Genomic DNA, 17,930 nt, shown 5'->3' on the forward strand with positions numbered 1-17,930 from the left:
CCTATTTAACTTATATGCTATTGCTTATTTAACTTATATGCAGAATACATCATGCGAAAGGCTGGACTGGAGGAATCCCAAGCCGGAATTAAGACTGCCAGAAGAAATATCAACAACCTCCGATATGCAGATGATACCACTCTGATGGCAGAAAGTGAGGAGGAATTAAGGAACATTGTAATGAGGGTGAAAGAGGAGAGTGCAAAAAACGGTCTGAAGCTCAACATAAAAAAACTACGATCATGGCCACTGGTCCCATCACCTCCTGGCAAATAGAAGGAGAAGATATGGAGGGAGTGACAAATTTTACTTTCTTGGGCTCCATGATCACTGCAGATGGAGACAGCAGCCACGAAATTAAAAGACACCTGCTTCTTGGGAGGAAAGCAATGACAAACCTTGACAGCATCTTTAAAAGTAGAGACATCACCTTGCCAACAAAAGTCCGAATAGTCAAAGCTATGGTTTTTCCTGTAGTGACATATGGAAGTGAGAGCTGGACCATAAAGAAAGCTGACCACCGAAGAATTGGTGCCTTTGAATTGTGGTGCTGGAGGAGGCTCTTGAGAGTCCCCTGGATTGCAAGAACAAACCTATCAGTTCTAAAGGAAATCAAACCTGAGTGCTCACTGGAAGGACAGATCCTGAAGCTGAGGCTCCAATACTTTGGCCATCTCATAAGAAGAGAAGAATCCCTGGAAAAGACCTTGATGTTAGGAAAGTGTGAAGGCAAGAGGCGAAAGGGATGACAGAGGACGAGATGGTTGGACAGTGTCATCGAAGCAACCAATATGAATTTGACACAACTCCAAGAGGCAGTGGAAGATAGGAGGGCCTGGCATGCTCTGCTCCATGGGGTCACGAAGAGTCGGACACGACTGAACGACTAAACGACAACGATTACCCTATCAATCTCATGTACCTAGCACAATCACATGTGCACAATGTGTTGGTAGAAATGCTTTGTGGGTAGCACTTTCACTGCAACACTGTCATAAACTACAGTGAATTCAAAGTCAAGTTGCTTGTGTGTAGTTATGCAGCAGGATTTTGTCTGCTGCATCAATTTGCTGAGACTCTTTGATGAGGAATTTTTAGATTTTCTGAGATTCCCCGCTCCCTGGCAGGAGCAAGGCAAGGAGTACTGTTTTTCCCATCACCAGCTGTCTCTCTAATTAGCAATTTCCCAAGAAATACATTATCTTATTCTGGCTCAACATTTTGATAAGAGAAAGAGAGAACAGACAAAATATTTTGACAATTTAAGGATTAAGAGATTTATTCCAGTTTGAGCTTTTGTAGATCCACTTTTTCAGACAGAACATATTAAAATACTAAGTACTGTATGTTTATACATGAGCTAGCTGGATAGCTCAGTGTTTTAAGTACCTGGCAGCAGAAGCAGAGGTTGGAATTTCGATTCCCCATCATGCCTCCTGTGAGTAGAGCCAGCCTGTGTGATCTTAGGCAAGCTGCACAGTCCCAAAACACCTCCAAAAGAAGGGAATGGTAAACCACTTCTGAGTATTCTGTATCTAGAAAACCATGAAAAGGGTCAGCATAAATCAGAACTGACTTGCACATGATTATTATATTTATTTATATTTATACGCATCCTCATGGGGGTAAGATTCATGACTTGGTGAGGACATAGAAAATTAACAAAGTGACAATACTTTGTTAAAACAGGAACAGGACTATCAAGCCATTGTAATTATTTGCGGATGCAGGCTTAGGCCAGAACGGTAAGTTATAATTCTCTCTTGCGCAATCAGTAGACCACCTAGCACCTGATATGAAAACATTATAAATAATTATTGGATAGCTGAGTGGTTTAGGTCTCTGGCTGCAGAACCAGAGGTTGGGAGTTCAATTCCCCAATTTGCTTCCTTGACAGAGGCTGGACTTGCTGATCCATAGGGTCCCTTCCAGCTCTGCAGTTCCAAAATGAAGATGATGATGATATAGAATGACTCCATAAAGCTATCACTGAAACATGATATGAACATATCTAAACATTATTTCTTGATGTGACTTTTTTTCATTTCATGCCTTGTACTGAACACGCACATAATGGCAAGCAGATGGTCCATAATCTTATTGGTATTCCCAACAAGAAGAGACCCATTAAATTGCTGGGATTGACTCAAATGTTGACTCACCATTCAAGAGTTGGTTGAAGCAATCTGCTCACACTGAAATTGCTGACCAGATTCTAGCCATAGTGAATGAATGAGGTGCCAGTTTAATACATAGGAGACTCCAGGGAACAGAATTCCTACAAACCTGAATTGTTTGCTCTGGGAGGGATACAAGATAAAATTGCAAGAAATCAATTTATCTGAAAAGCATTTGATAGAGTTATTTCAAAATGACCACACATGTGCAATTGGAGAATGGTAATTAAATCTTGACTGAAAAAGAAGTTAGCAGAATGACCATCTTCTTTAAATGGGAGACTTACAAAGCAATTTTATTACTACCTCTGCAGATATTGAGGCAGGTCCATAATGCAATATTCCCATGCTTTTAATGTTTAAGTATTTTCCTTGCAAGATTACAGATGAAAGGAGGCAACATTCTGGGAACATCTCAAGAGCAACAGGAAAGCATTGCAAACATACTGTGTAAATATTATTTCCAAGCTGTCTAAATGTTACAACAGATGCAGTCAATAGCTATCAACCAGCTGAACACAAAACAAAATGTCACAAGGTCAGGTCTCAAAAATAAGACACTGTCATCCTTTCAGGATATACACATTTACCCTGGAGTTGGATACTAGCCGTGAAGGAACTTTCCTTCAAGGTGTCCATCCTCATTGCTAAGTAATCCATTTGCCAATATCATGAAGTAGCTGTCTTCTTAAGCCACTTCACAATATGGGAAAGTGACAGAAGAAGGAACTGGACCAAATAGGGTTGCTTGAGGTCCCTGTGCCATTTGGATGGAAGGATCACACCAAATAGCACACTGGACCTCTACCTGACCCCAACTGACCTTCTTTAGCCTTCAACTGTCTGCTCCAAATGACCCTGTGTAGACAAGCTCTGCTCCTCTGGACTAAGCTGGTTTGTCAGGTGGTATCTTCCTGCTGAGTTACAGCTGCTGAGCACTTGCATGAGGCGGTGCTGCTTGTGCAACTGGGTACACTAAAGGAGACAGGTACCGCTTGTTCCTCCCCTCACATTTTTCAAGTGCAAAGAGAAAATGCTCAATCACCAGGTGCCCTGGCTTTTTGCAAGAGAATAATGGCAAATCATAATCTTGAGCTCCCAGAGTATCTTTCTGGACTAAGAGAAGGGCCATTAAATAGCAAATGTACTTCAGTGCAATTGTGTGCAAAGCCATGCACAGTGGGGCAAAAATTATACAATTTACTTTCTCATATTTCCTGAAGAGAACTGAGTTGGCAGTGACTAAACAAAAAAAGGGGATTGTGGGGTTATGAGCGCCAACCCAACAATACTGTTGACAATACTGTTGACATCGTGTGCTACTGTGGAAAAATGCAGATTCCATGCCAGGGTCTATTAGAAAAGGAATGGGAAATAAAACTGACAATGTCATAATGTCTTTACATAAACCTATGGTACAACCAGGCTTAGGGTATGGTGTACAGTTCTGATAAATGGATCTCAAAAGGGATATTGCCAAGCTGTGAAAGGTTTAGAAAAGAGCAACAGTACAGAATTAGAAGCTTGGAGCAACTCCAAGACAGAAAAAAGAAGGCAAAACATTTGTGTATTTTGTAGGTTTGAAAAAAAACAGGGGCATGGGGGGGCCTGGCTGAGGTGTATAAAAAGTGGGCATGGTATAGGAAAAGTGAACATAGAGAAGGTTTTTTGCTGCTTTTTCATACTAGACCCTTCTGATAGAGATGTGGTACCTTTAACAGGTGAATGGCAGAGGAAATGTAAATAATGGCAACATTTTTTGGATGAAGAAGCACTGACAGAGAAAGGTTTATATTGATAATGGGATAGCTAGAAGCACAAGAGCCTTGCTCGGAAAAAAAGGTGAAACAATCTGTTTTCAGTGGAGGAAGAAGAGCCTTCTGTAATTCGATTAAAGTTGTGCCATTTGCTGGCTTTTCTTTGGCATTCAGATGAACAAGAAGTATACTCCCACTGTTCGGCCACTTAATTAATTTTCTTTCTGCTGTTTTCCATTATGACATTGTCTACATGGGCTCTTGCAGTGGGCTGGCCAAATAGGGTTGTCAGGGTTGGGGTAGATGCAATGTGCCATTTAGTGCAATCCTTGCCCCCAAATAGCATATTGGAGCTCAAGAAACCCTGTTTGGTCCATTTTCTTCAAGTGGCAATTTCCCATTATTGTGAAGTGGCTTAGTAAGAGAGTCATTTCAAGATATTGACAAATTAAACATTTCTTCTACACCTCAGCAGAGGGGCAGAAGAAATGATTTTTTAAAGACTCTATTAGGGCAGCAAAAATGTGTTGCATCATTTTAAAAATGTTTTAAAAATATTTTCTTTGTTTATCTTCAAGAGATGATGGAGAAACTGCCTGCAGCCAAATCCACAAGAGTGGAGGTGGTTGGAGACAATTACTTGATTGACCATTTAAGACTAAGCAAAGAAAACATTGTTTTTAAATAAATGATGTAATATGCTTTCCCTGCCCTGATGGCCTCTAAACATTTTTTTCACTTTCAGGGCAGAGGAATTATTTAATATGCTAATATCTTAAAGTAGCTGTCTTATTAACCTACTTCATAATATTAAAATTCCCACTGGAAGGAGCCTTGATAGCCAGAAGACTCACTTTTGATCTATTCCAGTGATCGCACACACTGGAAACAAAATAAACCAGAGCAAACCTACCCACACCAAAAACGTTGAAGCTATTAATAGGGGCCACAAAAGTTCAAGTAGGACCACTCTGCGGGCTGACTGGTTTGCTCTGGAAACTATGTTTAAAGCTATGTTATAAAGTTATGTTTTTGTCAACATGGTGGGTGTTACAATCAGAAACAAGGAATTATGAAAGTCAGTTTCGCAGTTGATCTCATGTTCCTAGCAAAACCAAACATACATAATGTGTTGGTGGGTATGCTTTGTGGATAACACTTTTCCTTCAGCATTATTGTAATGACAGCGGGTTCAATGTCAAATTGCACATGCATCGTTAAGGAATAGGGTTTTGCCTGCTGTGTCCATTTGCTGAGACACTTCGATGAGGAATTTTCAGACCCTCTGAGAATCCCTGTTGCAAGGCAAGAGTAACGCAGGGAGTCACAGGGAGTACTGTTTAATTTAATTTAGTTTATTATTTGTACAGTCCATCACCAGCAAAAGATGTTGAACATAATACAGATTGAATTTTTAAGGCAGTCACAGTGCTAATACAGAGGAAGATAGAGATAAAGGAAAATTATAGCTTAAAATCATTACACATTAAATCTTTAAATATCTTGCATGCTGTTGTGAGAGGATTAAGGCCTAAAAGTAGTTTGGGTGAAATCTCTGTTGCAGGACAGCTTGAAAACCAGTTAAGCAGAAGGAGAATAAACTTAATAATAGAACTGGCAGTGTAACATAATGTGTGTGGTTGATTCTACTGTGCTGTCATTGCAAGGGCAGACCCTCTCTACCATAGGGACATTTTTATACCTCCTATTTGTGATCTCTGAGGGAAGAGCATATACAATATATCTGGAGTTATATCTTGGCTCTTTATATTAAGCATCTCTTTGACAAATGAGTTGCCTTGTCCAGTCCTGCTGTATGAAGATACTGCATGGAGAGGCCTATAAATGTTAACTTCTGATATACTGCTTTTAGTCAAGGAGAGCAGACAGCCTTGAAGAATTAAAGATGTTAATTCTTGGAGGTAGTAATTTAACAAGCCAGAAATTTATGGAGGCAGGACTTACTCTGGCTTCTGTTTTGAGTTGGCCAGATTCTAGGTGTAAGCTGGGCATTTGGAAGATTGCCCTTACAGACTTTGATTGAGTTCTCTCTAATGGAGCAAAACTAGGGGCTGATGGCCCCAGGATTGTCTTGTCCAAAAGTTGTGAGAGAGCTTTAGCCTGAAACCACTTAAGAGCTGTGGAGATACATTGTCCTCCCCTAGTTTGAAAGAATTTTAAGACGGCTTGTGTGGATGTTTTGTCCCATCTTGGCTACATGTTTGTGATGAGTTTTTCTTGCCCTGTTTGATTCTAACTTTATCCCTAGGTACTTTTAGTTCACTACCTGCTCTAGTCTGTGTCCCTTAATGTTCCAGATTCTGGTTTTCGGTCTCTTCCTGAAGTCCATAGTTTTTTTGGGGTTTCTTTGTAATTGACCTCAAGTTGGTTCTCCGTAGGATAGGTGCTAAATGCCTGCAGGGCTTTTCTGAGTCCTGCAGGGGTTCTTGAGAGCAGGGCTGTATCTTTTGTGTATAGTAGTGTGTGGGGCCTTCTGTTGGCAATGGCAGGAGGAAATGTTTCAATGTTACTGAAGCAGCCTTTAATCTCATTAATATAAAGAATAAATAGCCCGAGTGCTAGGACATATCACTGTGTTTACACCTTTAGATGTTAGGATAGGGTTAGTAAGTTGACCATTTCTATTACATTTCTTATAGATGTTTCACAGTATCAGGCATGTATTAGGTGGAGGAGCCTTCAGTCAGATGTGGCCTCCAGGTTTTCCCACAATTTATCTCTTGGTATGGAGTTGAAGGTGGACTTTAAGTCAATGAAGGCTGCATATAGGGATACTGTATTCCCAGTCATATACAGTGGTGCCTCACTTAACAACAAAAATCCGTTCCAGGAAAATAGCTGTTAAGCGAAAACATCATAAAGCGAAATTAAAAACCCCATTGAAACACATTGAAAACCGTTCAATGCATTCCAATGGGGTAAAAACTCACCGTCCAGCGAAGATCCTCCATACGGTGGCCATTTTCGCTGCCTGTATAGCAAGGAATCCATCCCTAAACACAGCAGGGAGCCATTTTAAGCATCCAGTGGCCATTTTGAAAACCCAACGATCAGCTGTTTTTGATCATCGTAAAACGAAAATCAGTTTCTGAAGCAGGGAACCGATCATTGCTAAGCAAAATTCCCCCATTTAGACCACCGTTTTGCAATCGCAGTTGTGATTGCAAAAAGATTGTCGTAAAGTGGATTCGTCGTAATGCGAGGCAATCGTTAAGTGAGGCACCACTGTATTTGTTGCATAATCAGGCAATGCTCCTGGGTTGATCTTCCCTTCCTGAATCCTCCCTGCTCTCCTATCAGTATATTTTCTTGATCTAGCCAAGTTTTAAATTTATCCGAAAGGTGGATAACTTATACTTTACCAATAATACTAAGGAGGCTGATAGATCTATAATTCCTTGGTCCATTCCTTCTTCCTTTCTTGGAGAATGAGACCATTATCACTCACCTCCATGCTTCTATGGTATGGTATATCCCATACTGTCTATGGAGCAATGGGTGAGGCCCACCAGTCAACACCAGTCATTATTTTTCAGTAATTCAGGAGGGATATTATCTATGCCAGGAGCTTTTCCATTCTTAAATTGCTTAATAATCTATTTGATTTCATCCACTGAAACAGGGGGCCATTCAGGAGTATCCTCTGGCTTCCAGATAGGAGGATCATGTGGAGCTTCTGCTTGTATCCTCTGGAAATATGCTTCCCACACATCAGGCAGCTGTTCTTTGATGTGAGGGAAGATAAATGTTAACTGTGGCGTCCGCCCAGGTCATGGATATTAATGTAATATCTGCATAAACCAATGGCTGTGCTGGAGGGCTGGAGTCATGAGATATAAGAAACTCAGCAGGAGGAGTGGGGGTTAGATTGGGAGTTTTAGAGTGTTTTGGAGTTTGGGCGGGAGAGTGGTGGCTGAGAGTGGATGAAGGAGGATGTCTGGTTAAGAGTTAACAACATTGCTTATATTGTCATCATCTGTAACAATAAACAATTTCCATTTGGTTCTTTTAAAATAACATATGGCCTGGACTTCTACCATTAAAAATAAACAGTGCTGATGTAAATAATTGGTGGTAGCTGAAGGACATGTAGTGTGAGCCCTTCACTTGGTAAAACAACCAGGGGCCATGTGGGAATGTAACAACAACTAACAGCATCTTGGACCTAGCTGCCATAGTTCAGTGGCAATAAAAGAGTACATTTTACTCAAAGGGACATAGAAACTAATATTCTGAGTCCCACTTTATACCTTCCCTAGGCCCACACCTGGTATGTCCTTAGATTAAAAGAGTTGAAACTGTCACTCTGCAAATTGTTGGCTGTCCAGGTCTTTTGCAGTAGCAATATGTTGTAATTCTGCTGGAAAAAAGAGAGCTCCTGGCTTCTACTCCAGCAGAACCATCCTGCTATGTTCCATGTGCAGACTTCCAGGGAATTTGATAAGTTGAATAGATGCCAATCTACAGCTAATCATGTATCAGCTGTATTGTTTAACTTTTATTTCAGAGAATTGATCTCAGTACCTGGTGGGGGGGATTTCCTCTGTCTTGTGCAGTTCTAGGCTCCAGAGGGGACAAGTTAATGCTCCTCTTATTCACTATCACAGGTGGTTCCAGAGCTAGTTTATTTGGGTCATCGTACTCAGGTATCATATGCAATCCACAAATAGGTTGATGTAGGCTCTTTATCCTCTCTTTACAGTGGTGCCTCGCTTAATGACGATAATCAGTTCCAGGAAAATCACCGTTAAGCGAAAACATCGTAATGCGAAAAAACCCCTTGAAATGCATTGAAACCCCTTCAATGCATTCCAATGAGGTCAAAACTCACTGTCCAGAGAAGATCCTCCATAGGGAAGCCATTTTTGCTTCCTGTCTTACGAGGAATCTGTCCCAGAAAACAGCAGGGAGGCATTTTATTTACCCGGTGGCCATTTTGAAACTGCCAATCAGCTGTTTAAAAAACATTGTTTTGCGAAGAATCGGTTCCCAAAGCAGGGAACTGATCATCGCAAAGCAAAAAAACCCCATTTAGACCATCGTTTTGCGATTGCAATTGTGATCACAAAAAGATCATCGTAATGTGGTTTCATCGTAATGCAGGGCAATCGTAAAGCGAGGCACCACTGTATTGGAAGTACAGTGGTGCCTCGACTTACGAACGTCCCGACATATGACCATTTCAAGTTGTGACCAGCTGCGGCTGCAAAATTTTGCTTCTACTTGCAGCCGGAGTTTCGAGTTGCAAACAAAAGAGGCAGGGGAAAAAGGTGGGGAATTCAAATTAGAGGGCTAACCGTTGGTCAGTGAGGAGCTTCTTTGTAGCTCTTTTGCTCCAATGGTTAGTGTGTGTGTGTTTGCAGATGCTTCGGACTGCCTGGTGCTGCTTTCTGCTCCTGGGTGAGTACATTTACAGGGTTTTGCAGGGTGGGTTTTGGTTTTTTGGGGATTATGTTTCTGTGCTGATTTTATGTTTGTTTTTTGGTGTGTGTGTTTTCCCTGCTCCATTGCGTTTCGATGGGGCTGGCTGTGTGTGGAGCTGGCTGTGGTGTGTGTGTGTGTGTGTGTGTGTGTGTGTGTGTGTGTGTGTGTGTGTGTGTGTGTTGTGTTGATTTCCCCCCCCCAACCCCATTGCATTTTGATGGGGCTGGCTGTGGGGGGGTATTTTTTCCCCAGTGATTTTTCCCCCAGCCCCATTGCATTCCGATGGAGCTGGCTGTGGCGTGGTGTGCGTGTGTTGCTGATTTTTCCCCAAGCCCCATCACGTTCTGATGGGGCTTGGAGCGGGGTTTTGGTGTGTGTTTTTTGTGATTATTATTTTTTGTCTGGAACAGATTAATAGTGTTCCAATTCATTCCTATGAGAAATCGTGCTTCGACATATAACTATTTCAAGTTACGCCCATTTTCTGGAATGGATTATGGTTCCAGAAGTACTGGGTTTTTTCTTCTTCTTCACCAGCTGTCTCTGTAATTAGCAATTTCCAAAGAAGTAAACTATGCGGCGGTGATGACTCACAAAGCAGGACAACTTGCCAGAATGGTGAGTCGTCCCTATCTCTAGATGAAATCATGGATTTTACAATTAAATACACTGAGTCAACCAAGATGGTCTAAAAATGGTGAGTTAACAGAAAGTTAGAAATGTTAACAGGGACTGTGAAATATTAAAAGCAAAGATAGAAACAAAGATTAAATATGTTTCTTCTGTTTTCCTATATTGATTTATGTTTATTGTGACAAAAGCCCCATTCTCAACTCCAACTTGATTAAAGTGGGTGAAGGAGAAAGCAATCTCCTATTTGTTATTTATGGCTTGGCTCATTTTCTTCTGAAGTCCTGCCAATGGTTATCAGGAAAAAATAGTATTCATGCAACCCTTCAGTTCTATATTTCTATAGTAAGGGTACTAAGATTACATGTGTCTTGAAACTCAGCTTTCTATTACTTGTAATACTGTTCTGATTTTACTCTAGTGGAAAATCGAATCATTGAGTTGCAGCTAGGATCAGGTGTATTTAGAGAAAACCCAAATAAATCAAGGGGAGTTAAATCAGTAAGAAACTCTCCCCCACTTTTATTTTGTACAGTTTTGTTTCTCATTTCTGTTGTGAAAGAAGCACACATCTATTTTACAGTGGTTTTCTGTTCTGCTCTATTTGTACAAGAACACACATAGGCATTTTATCTTGTTCTTCACTTCTGGCATTTCCCTCCTATTTTATCTGGGCTCTCCATAACAGGAACTTTAACTCCTAGAGATTATCTTTAGTCTATCATACAGAGTTCGTGTTTGACTTCATCATGGCAACACAGATTCATTTTTTCCTTAGCTTCAGAAATCTTCATTCCACCATTCACCAATTCAGTGATATATTTTCAAAATATATTTTTGTCATTTTTCTCTGGGCTGTTGATGTCTTAGAGTTAAATTACATGGTCAGTTAAACCCCCCACCTTCACCCATGGACAGTTCTGTTTTTTTTTTAATCACCATGGGAGTAGAGAGAAAAACCTGTTGGGCAAGCAATTTAACCTTCCCCCTCAATTACACAAGTACTAGCCAATAAAAACGAAAGTAAAGCTTGCTTGTAGGCTTTATATTTAACATAGTATCTAGGTAGGGCCAACTCAACCATTGGCAAGAGTAAAGCAATCATCTCAGATAGCTATGCTTATACTTTGCTAAGTATTTGTAGATCTGGTCCAGCTTTATTTGTCAGTTTCCTCACTGGATTTGCTCTGTGTCAGGAACAGCAATTTTCAAACATATGTTTATGCTTTTTAAATGCAATTATTTACTATCCTCCTTTTTGAAAGTTTAATTTCCACATTTTTAAAATTACAACCTATTCCCTTTCTTCAGTGTACAAACTGCTATTGATATTATCCTCTCACAGAATTCCTAGTCTTGTGCTTTTATTTATGTATTTTGTTTTCTCTATATTTAGGTTCCTCCATTTTCCATCTTTACTTTTTTATTTTCCTCCATGTTTGCTGTTTCATCTCATTGCAACTTTCACAGAGTTTTCTAGAATGAACTCCCTCTGAAGAAAATGAGGTGGGGATGGAAAAAGCTATGAGCTGTAAGAAGTGTTAAAGCTTGGGAGGCTTTTTTAAAACAATAACTCCCAGAAACTTCCAGTCAGCAGGGGCCCAGGGGTTTTCTGAGAGTTGCAGACCAAATATATGACTATTCCAGTCTCTGTGATGGTGTCATCTGGATTTCTCTTGGTCTTAACCATTGCACCAAGGTTGACAAGATGTTGGGGGCCCTCAGAAGACCATGGCCCTGTCCTTATAACACCTGCATTTTCTGGACGCTCAGAGCCAAATCTTTGCACTTTGAGTTGCCAGGTTATTAATCAGAAGCTACCGCCTTTTTCTAAAACTGTGAGTGGCCTTCTTCCACCTCAAGTGTTCATGATAAAAACTTTGAAATGTTTAGAACTGAGAAAATGTTCTGCCCAATTTGAAGGAGAGCCACTAATACTTGCATATGTTGGCTAAAATCTTGTTTCTTAGCATAAGCCAGAATGTAAATAATTTCTCCCTGGTAAACAATGTGTTCCTGCTGCGATTCTTGGGGAAGGAGAACATGCTCATGCATATCAAGCCAACCTGCACATTCCCCTCCCACAAGAATCATGGCATGGACATTTTATTTATCAGGCAGGGATGGACCAAAAAAGATGTGGCTTGGCTTATGCTAAACTATAGGATTTCAGCCAGTATGTATTATATTGCTGCTATTATATACTTTGGAGTATGTAACTACTTGTTACTATATGCTTTGGTTCTGGGCTTGTTGTATCCTTGCTTAAAAGCCAGTAGTATACTTTATAGTATACTTTATTACGGTCAAAGAGCAGTAAAACCAAATCAATATAAAATAGATACATATAATTATTGTTTAATAAAGTCGGGCAGGGTAATAAAATTCCATTAAAACATGATAAAACAACCCCTTCTTTCCAATTAATAACACAATATATCCTTAATATAGGTAAAACTTCAGGCAGTGTTATATTAAAAACATTATATTGTCCATCTAAAATCATTTATTTATTTATTTATTTATTTGTTTGTTTGTTTGTTTATATCCTGATACGGGTAGACCTTGGTGGGAGTAGGTGTTCCGCCAAATATCGAGGCCCTAAACCATTTAGGGCCTTATAAGTAAGCATTAAGACTTTGAAGTCAATGTGGAACCGGATGGGCAGCCAATGCAATGCGGCCAGAATAGGAGAAATATGATGGTATTTTCTCACTCCACTAAGGAGTCTGGCCGCTGCATTCTGCACCACTTGGAGTTTCCATGTCAACCTCAAAGGCAGCCCCACGTAGAGCGCATTACAGTGGTCTAATCTTGATATTACGAGCGCATGTACCAAGGTAGTGAGCGCCCCCTATTGAGATAGGGTCACAGCCGGGCTATCCGCCAAAGATGGAAATCACCTACCCAAACATCTGTTTACGAATAACCATTGCTGCAGCACAGAATTTGACCACTTGTCTTGTAAAATAAGGGCTATTGTCAGAGAGTAACCACTGCACATAATCCTCCTCTGCTCTCCCAGGAGATTTACAGAAAATATGTGATAAAAGCTCCATGCAAAGATCCCGATAACAAATACAGAAAAGAAGAACATGACCAACTGATTCAACTTTATCACTATTACAAGGGCAGAGACAATCTGATGCAGGCAAACCTCGAAATCTTCCCTCCAGAAGCTTAGAAGGAAATACATTGAGCCTAGCTAGCGTAAAAGCCCTTTTGGCTTTAGATGACATAGTGCTGACTAAATATGAGAAGGTGATAACAGCAGATTTCTTAAGGAAGTTATATTTCCCTAACTGGCCAACATGGTCCTGCAGTTCAATGTCCCATACCTTTAACTTCACCGCTTTAATGGCATCTGTAAGACCCATTGCTATGTGTACACTGGGAGAAAAGCCAATTTTTGATATCTCTTCTGTTATATGCTTCTTTCACTCTGACTGAAAAGAATCTAGTAGGATCAGTGGGGCCAAGCCTTCTACTGAAAAAAGCAGTTTAAGCCAGTATTTCAGCATAAGGACTTTAGCCTGTGCTTTAATGGATATTAACCCAACCTCTAAGCAAAGAGCCACATTGGAAGTACAAGGTGGAACTCCAAGAATGGCTCTCACAAATTTGGTCTGAACAATCTCCAGAGGTCGTAGATTAGTGTAGGCAAATAGTTGAGAACCATAAAGCATTTGTGAAATAGTCCTGGCCTTAAAAACTTGTATTACCAATCATACATGTTTACCCCCAACAGTATGAAAAAATCTTGTTATTGCCCCGGTATTTTTCTGGGCATTCATTGCTGCATGGTTTACATGAGTAAGCCAGGATCCTGAAGAATGAAAAACTATGCGAAGGTATTTATAGCATGCTACTTGCTCTATAGGGTGACCATTTAGAGACCATTTCTGCTTTATTCTCCTTCTACTCACAACCATAATCTTGGTTTTAGCATAGTTAATTATTAGTTGTTCTTCATCACAGTAGGTGGAGAAGGATCTCAGAAGTCTTCTAAATCCTACTCACGTAGTTGACAATAAAACGGCATCATCAGCATAAAGTAGAATTGAAATTGGATGAGAGGCAAGTTTGGGTTGGTGAAAATTGGGGTTACTTAAACTTCCAACTAAGCCATTGATATAGAAATTAAACAAGTGGGAGCTAGTATGCATCCTTGTCTAACTCCATTAAGCACAGGGACTTGGTTGCATAAGATCCCTGCGGAGTTACAAAGAACCCGCAAATGCGTATTTTCATGAAGTCACCACATCACCAGGAGAAGCCATTTATCAATACTTGTGGTCTCAAATTCTCCTTGGTATGAGATCATACTCCTTGGTATGAGATCAAAAGCAGATTTGAAATCTATGAAGGCTACATATAGAGCACCACCTTTAAGGGCAGAGTATTTAGATGCCATGTGGTGTAGAATAAGACCCTGGTCTATGCTTAAAAGGGATGTGCTGCAAGGTCAGAAGACCAGCAGTCGTAAGATCAAATCCACACGATGGAGTGAGCTCCCATTGCTTGTCCCAGCTCTTGCCAACCTAGCAGTTTGAAAGCATGTAAAAATGCAAGTAGATAAATAGGTACCACCACGGTGGGAAGGTACTGGCGTTCTGTGTCTAGTCACGCTGGGCACATGATCACGGAAACTGTCTATGGACAAAACGCTGGCTCTGTGGGTTGGAAACGGGGATGAGCACTGCCCTAGAGTCGGACAAGACTGGAATAAATGTCAAGGGGAACCTTTACCTTTACCTTTATCCTTGCTTTCTCATTTCTCTCTTCTTTTGCCTATTCTTGATTTTTTTTTCGATTCTTCCAGCTCCCTTTTTTACAGCATTTGCCTGTCATGGCCAAGGGGCACAAGGGATATGCAGGCAGAATAAGCAAACTCAGACAGTGATGCTTTGTTAAAAATGTATCTATAATTTATATAAAGTATGCATGTGACTGTCTGAAGAAGAGGAAGTTGTTTACCCAAAATAAGCTTTGCATGTGAGCCAGAACCCCAATACAGCTTCATTCCCCTCTTCAGCATGTTGTGTTTCCTTGTTTGAAGAGGTGGTGAAGGAGAAGAGGCTAACTGTCTTCCCTCCAGTCTCGGAACAGGAGTTCGGAGGAGATCGCAACAGTTCCCAATTCCAAAACTATAGCAGGGCTACTGGGATTTTGCCAGAGGGAGCTGACATTTTGAGAGTACAAAGGTTTGCTGCTGGAAGGTCATGAACTTATCTGTTTGCATTTGTTGCTAGAAATCTCTTGTCTGCCCAGACTATCCAGCTGTTCCTCTCTGGGCATAAGGGGACACAAAACAGGCTGGTTTCATGCAGCACCAATATGGCCGTTGTGTACTCAGAAGCAGGCATTTCTCCACATTCCTTTGTCCTCTCTCCATATATGCAAAACTCTCATGACCCATGCTTAATCAATCCGGTAGTGAAATAATGAGTGCAAAAATATTGCTTATGTTTTTTGGATGTTGCATCCAAGGTATAGCATACATGTTTCTTTTTCTCCCCTTCTTAGCCAAGGTTGTTAAGCAAAAATCTTCCTAGTTTAGTTCATTATTGGGAAACCAAACATGAAAGACAGATGCAGAGCTTCAGAAAGCTGCTTTGTCTCACCAGAAAGTCATGATTTTTCAATTTACTCATTAAGGCAAGGATTTCTGTGGCCTAAAAATGTCAGAAATATGCAAGCATTAAATCTTAAAATTGCTTAAATATGATTAATTCACCAAAAAAAATGAGTTTACAGCTTTTCTGAAATTAGCACCCAATTTTTAAAACTCTGTGCTTATACACACACACACACACACGTCGTTGTTGTCACTGTTTAGTTGTTTAGTCATGTCCAACTCTTTGTGACCCCATGGACCAGAGCACGCCAGGCCCTCCTATCTTCCATTGCCTCCTGGAGTTGTGTCAAGTTCATGTTGGTTGCTTCGATGACACTGTCCAACCATCTCATCCTCTGTCATCCCCTTCTCCTCTTGCCTTCACACTTTCCCAACATCAAAGTCTTTTCCAAGGAGTCTTCTCTTCTCATGAGATGGCTAAAGTATTGGAGCCTCAGCTTCAGGATCTGTCCTTCCAGTGAGCACTCAGGGTTGATTTCCTTTAGAATTGATAGGTTTGTTCTCCTTGCAATCCAGGGGACTCTCAAGAGCCTCCTCCAGCACCACAATTCAAAGGCATCAATTCTTCGGTGGTCAACTTTCTTTATGGTCAGGCTCTCACTTTCATACATCACGACAGGAAAAAACATAGCTTTGTCTATTCAGACTTTCCCAGGAGGTGATGGGACCAGTGGCTGCTGCCACCATCTGCAGTGATCATGGAGCCCAGGAAAGTAAAATCTGTCACTGCCTCCATATCTTCCCCTTCTATTTGTCAGGAGGTGATGGGACCAGTGGTTTTTTTGATGTTGAGTTTCAGACCGTTTTTTGTACTCTCCTCTTTCACACTCATTATAAGGTTCTTTAGTTCCTCCTCACTTTCTGCCATCAGAGTGGTATCATCTGCATATCTGAGGTTGTTGATATTTCTTCCAGCAATCTTAATTCCGGTTTGGGATTCCTCCAGTCCAGCCTTCCGCATGATGTATTCTGCATATAAGTTAAATAAGCCGGGGGACAATATACAGCCTTGTCATACTTCTTTGAATTTTGAACCAATCAGTTGTTCCATATTCAGTTCTAACTGTTGCTTCCTGTCCCACATATAGGTTTCTTGGGAGAGAGATAAGGTCGTCAGGCACTCCCATTTCTTTAAGGACTTACCATAGTTTGCTGTGGTCCACACAGTCAAAGGCTTTTGCATAGTCAATGAAGCAGAAGTACATTTTTTTCTTGAACTCTCTGGCTTTCTCAATAATCCAGTGCATGTTAGCAATTTGGTCTCTAGTTCCTCTGCCCCTTCAGAATCCAGCTTGTACTTTTGGGAGTTCTCGGTCCACATACTGCTGAAGCCTACCTTGTAGGATTTTGAGCATAACCTTGCGAGCATTTGAAATGAGTGCAATAGATGGAACATTCTTTGCCACTGCCCTTCTTTGGGATTGGGATGTAGACTGATTTTTTCCAGTCCTCTGGCCACTGTAGAATTTTCCAAACTTGCTGGCATATTGAATGTAGCACCTTAACAGCATCATCTTTTAAGATTTTAAATAGTTCAACTGGAATGCCATCATGTCTTCTGGCCTTGTTGTTAACCAGGCTTTCTAAGGCCCACTTGACTTCACTCTCCAGGATGTCTGGCTCAAGGTCAGCAACCACATTATCTGGGTTGTCCAGGATATCCAAATCTTTCTGATATAATTCCTCTGTGTATTCTTGCCATCTCTTCTTGATGTCTTCTGCTTCTGTTAGGTACCTCCCACGTTTTGTCCTTTATTATGTCCATCTTTGCACACAATGGTCCTCTAATATCTCCAATTTTCCTGAACACACACACACAAATTAAAAGATGTATTCTTCTTCAATTCCAGTGTATAAGTACTAGTATTGAAATAATCAAGAATCAAATGAACATTTTGAAATTAAAATGATCACACCTGGATTAATTTTCATCAACAGCAGAACTGCATGAGATTATCATGTGCATCGCGAGGTAATCAAAGTCAAGACTCCTTCTGTTGTCCATAGGTTCTTGTATCTGGAGAAAATTCTCACTCAAAATCATCAAATTTTGCTTCAAGTCCATGTTACTTACCATATTTTTCGCTCTATAAGATGCACCTCAGCATAAGACACAGCTAATTTTTAGAGGAGGAAAACAGGAAAAAATATTCTGAACCAAATAGTGTAATAAAGTTGTATGGTATCTCTATAGGCAGAGTGGTCCCATGTGAGGAGGTCTATTACTTTATATAGTACATTTTGAATTATTTTCACCATTAGGAGAGTGAAATAGACACCCCA

At 40.6% G+C, this 17,930-nt stretch overlaps 1 long non-coding RNA gene across 1 annotated transcript in view; it reads left to right on the top strand.

Annotated features, from left to right (window-relative positions):
- Positions 1-17,609, top strand: part of LOC144583499 (uncharacterized) — a 53,493-nt gene extending 35,884 nt beyond the window's left edge. Inside the window, exon 2 of the long non-coding RNA XR_013537292.1 lies at positions 44-17,609. This is a non-coding gene — a long non-coding RNA (uncharacterized LOC144583499). The remainder of the gene's footprint in view (positions 1-43) is intronic.
- The last annotated feature ends 321 nt before the right edge of the window (positions 17,610-17,930 follow it).

This window comes from Pogona vitticeps, chromosome 6 (assembly GCF_051106095.1).
Source record: "Pogona vitticeps strain Pit_001003342236 chromosome 6, PviZW2.1, whole genome shotgun sequence".
In the NCBI taxonomy this organism is placed as follows: Eukaryota; Metazoa; Chordata; class Lepidosauria; order Squamata; family Agamidae; genus Pogona; species Pogona vitticeps.